Here is a 4,483-nt window from a genome sequence, read left to right as displayed (position 1 = left end):
AATTTTCTTCTTCCTTGAGATTCACTGATAGATCATCAGATTCCAGCACTATTTGTAGAGCAGGTAAAATGACCAAGTACAGGTTAGGAGTTCTGAAAACCTTCAATATATGCATTTTAATTTAAAATTTTGCAATGTCACCATGGTACTATTTACTTAGATAAGTTAGACAGGCGTGACTTTATGTGTGGTTTTCTTACATGTGTGACATGGAAATGAAATTTGTGAAACAGAAATACCGGTGGTGTTGATAGGAAATGGATGGAAGAGACTGCCTGGATAATTTTGGGGTGGGTACCAAATTACTTTATTTGAAGGAATGGTACAAATAAAGGACATAAGTGGCTGATTGGTAGAAGTTATAGAGAAGGTAAACGTGACTCCAACATGCATGCACTACTTTGGTGACCAGGGGTCACTCCCCTGGCTGTGGGAAGGCAGTCTGAGGTTTAGCTGTCTGCACTGTCTCCCAGAGTGTGCTTGTCAAAGAGGTACTCTGCCAAGCCAGATCCAGGGGCCCTCAACCTGTGCAAGTTGGTCACGTGGTCACCCAGCTCTTTGATGGACTTCACCTGCTCATTCAGGTGGTGCGTCTCCATGAAGTCACACAGATGAGGATCATTGTTTTTCAGTGGCCAGTTTGTGCAAGTCCAGTAGGGACTATTCACACTTTTTTCCAAGTGCAATGCACATTCCATTGCATTCAGCCCATTCTTACAGTCATCGCGTTCTGGTTTCTTGATATCCTGGAGGAAGATCCAGCCACCTTGTTGGTTCTGCAGCTTCATCAGTTTCTCAGCGTGTTCCCTCTCCTCATGAGATTGGTGGAGAAAATCCTTGGCAAAATTCTTCAAAGCCACATTATTGCGGTCAAAGTAGTAAGACATGGACAGGTAGATGTAGGAGGTGTAGAGCTCCAGTTGATCTGGTGGTGGATGGTGGCCTCCGAGGCCTGGTGGTAGTTCTGGCACACCTGTGAGATGGACGTGGTTCTGATGGCGGCTGAGGACAGGCAGCTTCGTAGTGCTGGAGCGGTGGTGGGGTCCTTGGGGTGGTCCAAGGGTGCTGCGAGGAGGTGGCAGAAAGACGGGTTTGGGCAGCTGGCTGGGATGGGGGATTGGTCAAGCTCTGGGTTCCGTTCAAGCACCATTGAAGCGGGAAACCACGGCGACTGCTGGCGAAGACTCTGTGGGTTAATTTTTTGATGTGTCCTATCTCTAGCCATAGGCTGAAGGTGATGTATTACAGAGGGATTATTAAAAGTCACTTAGAGGTAAGTCTTCTGACTAAGGTGGTTAATGAATTGGTTAGAAAAAAAATTTAAGAAATGATAACAACAGGTATAGTTTTAATTTATGGTAAAATAGTCTAAAAAAAGCACTGTATGTAAATTGATAAAATTTTTAGGAGCAATTTGGTAAAGGTATTAAATTCTTAATATGTAAATAGGCCAACAATTTTATATCAGCATTTAAGGAAAATAATAAAAATGTAAACAGATCAATATCTGAAAATGTTTATAAAATCATTATTAATAATAGCTAGTAAAATTAGAACATTCTAAAAACCCAACAGTAGGGAAATGAATAAATCAATTTTCCAGGGACATACTTTGAAATTTGAATAACTCAGAAAACAAATTTATTTTATCAAATAAAAAATCTAATGGCTTATTTGTTTATAAATATATCATAAAAGATTTCACTTTTGAAAGTTCACACTTTGAGTTAAAGCATTACACACTCTGAGAAGTCCTGCAATTAAGATAACTGTGCCTATTTCTAACTTTGCTTGATCCAGATCACTCATCTTCTTCCTTCCCCATAATTTGGAATATTTGGGATGATTTTTAGAAAGTAGTTTGTAGTAGTTTTATTGGAAAATAGATCCAATCAATAAAACACTACTCACTATTTAATGAATAATTTAATGGTGCTTATTTATTAAGATAAAAATCTTAGCAATACAGTCATATTACTAACTGTATGTAATACGTATCATGTTACATTTGTACCATATATATGCATTTTATATAATATATTAAGTAAAATATACTATATATAGAATGATACCATTTTATGAAATATTGTCTGCATGTGACATATTCATATGAACATTCTGGAAGGATATACACTAGAAGTTTAATATGGAAATGAATTAGGGTGATTTTATTTTATTTATTTTTAAATCTATTTTTAAATTAATTAGTTAATTAATTTAGAGGGGAAGGGAAGGAGAGAAGGAGAGAAATATCAGTGTATGGTTGCCTCTTCTGCATCCCCTGCTGGGAACCGGCCTGCAACCCAGGCATGTGCTCTGACTGGGATTTGAACCGAGATTCTTTGGTTCGCAGGCCCACACTCAATCGATCTATTATTAAAAATTAAAAATATTTGCATAAGGGACATACATATATCAGTTTGTGATGAGAACAAAATATTTCCATTAAAAAAGCTGTGAAATTTTGGAGCAAATTTTCTTCAGAGATCCCAAATTTCATTATAGACAGAATTCAAACTATATTTGAATGACAGGCAGTAGCATATCTGGAACAATAAGTACATAACATCATTTAATGTATATACTGTACAGAAGGTAAACTATGCTTATTTATACATAAAATGTTGGTTTATTTTTAGAAATCCAAATAAGTACTACATTGATTTTTTTGCCCAGGCATATTTGAATTATTAATTAATATCCACATTGAAAATCAATGGCAAATAAAAATTTGTGGTATTCAAAAATATGCATTACTTTAGCCCTGTCAGGAGTGGCTCATTCTCAAGTTTAAAGTTTAGTTCTCAGTTGAGGCATGTGCAAGAGGCAGCTGGTGGTGTTTCTGTCTCACATTGATATCTTCCTCGCTTTCTCCCTCTCTTTCCCTCTCTCTCTGGAATCAATAAAAGAAAGAAAAAAATATATACATCAGTTTACTTTGACTTTTGATGAAAGGAAAAAAATTCCTCATGCCTAATTAAGTTAAATCATTCTATTACAAACATTTAAGCTGCCATCTTTAGCCTCATTGTCTTCTTCACTTAGTTGACAGGTCTGGGTGAATTTGATTTTGTTCTAAGTGCAGAGCCAATGGCCCTGAAGTGCGATGAAGTGTTTTTCAGGCTTTCTCACAGCTTCGCACTTTGATCTTACCCTTCTGTTCTTTTGGCCAAATCCTTTTCTTCCTTTTGTATCTCACAAAGCTTATTCTATACAGGAGCCCTCTGAAGTCAAAGGCAAAACAAGATTTGGATAACTCAGTTTTTCCACATCTGAGTTTTGTCTTTAAGACTTTCCCTGTCTAGGTGAGTGTTGCTAGAGACAGGTAGGCAAGCACTCCAGCAAACAGCTCCAGGTGATTTCCAGTGGTTTTCTGGGATGAAAGGTAGGGAGGAAGCATGGACTTCCATGTGTTCACATACATATAGTATAACTTCCAAATATGTTCTCTGTGAAATTAATAGAGGAAATCTCTCATAAATGTGTTTGCTGCAAAAAACCTAAAGACCAAGATATGGAAAGACCTCTAGAGTACGTATTCTTTAAGATTCCTTATCCTGTTAAAAACAGAAACTCTTTTTTTTTTTTTTTACTTAGAAGTCAGGTTCATTATAAAATGATTTATTCTACTGAATATTTATCATTTATCTTTATTCTCAGATAATTTCATTTTAATCTACAGAAAGTCAATAAATATCTATGAACAACTATTATTTGTGCATTTGTGCAGAAAAGTTATCAGTAACTGAGACATTCTTAATTTCAATAATAAGAAGTATTTAAAATTAATGTACATGGCAAAGAAAGATAAATTTGATATAATTAGCCCTGGCTGGTGTAGCTCAGTGGATTGAGTGCGGGCCTGCGACCCACAAGATCGCGGTTCAATTCCCAGTCAGGGCACATGCCTGGGTTGCAGGCCAGTTCCCACCAGGGGACTCACGGGAGGCAACCATACATTGATATTTCTCTCCTTCCCTTCCCCTCTAAAGATAAATAAATAAAATCTTTAAAAAATTGATATAACTAAGAGATTTGGAATCCTACCCATTTTGTGTAATAATTCTTTCTTTCTTACCTCACTCTCCTGCTCTTCATGTATTAGGCTAAAAATTGCTTTCCTAATGTCTGGGCCAGTTGTACTGCTCTCCAGAAATCTCGCCTTTTTGGAGAACATATTTTGGATTAATACTACAATTTTATTTGTATTGCAATAGTGCAATATTACAACTTACTGTTGTGGGTTATGTTTTTAACTGTGGTGCAGATGGTTTGAGTGGGCAAACATTTATCCATCAAACACCCAGGCTATCCACAGTTTGTGTAACAAGCAGCCGATTTTATTCAATCCCCTAAAAATTGTTGTTGCTTTTCCCCCAATAGAGTTGGGGGAAAAATAAAAATATTTATATAAAACACTTAAATTTAATATTTGAAATAATTTTTAAATTCTTAAAATGTATTTTATTGATTATGCTATTAC

The 4,483-nt window shown here is 36.2% G+C and overlaps 1 pseudogene; it reads right to left on the bottom strand.

Annotated features, from left to right (window-relative positions):
• Positions 1 to 295: 295 nt before the first annotated feature.
• LOC118987370 (ferritin heavy chain-like) lies at positions 296 to 1,162 on the bottom strand (annotated as a pseudogene).
• Positions 1,163 to 4,483: the final 3,321 nt, after the last annotated feature.

Source organism: Sturnira hondurensis, unplaced genomic scaffold (genome assembly GCF_014824575.4).
Source record: "Sturnira hondurensis isolate 20B ecotype Veracruz unplaced genomic scaffold, ASM1482457v3 Scaffold0005252, whole genome shotgun sequence".
NCBI classification, from domain to species: Eukaryota; Metazoa; Chordata; class Mammalia; order Chiroptera; family Phyllostomidae; genus Sturnira; species Sturnira hondurensis.
Note: the sequence above shows the minus strand (reverse complement) of the source record. Positions and strands in the feature narration are given on the sequence as shown.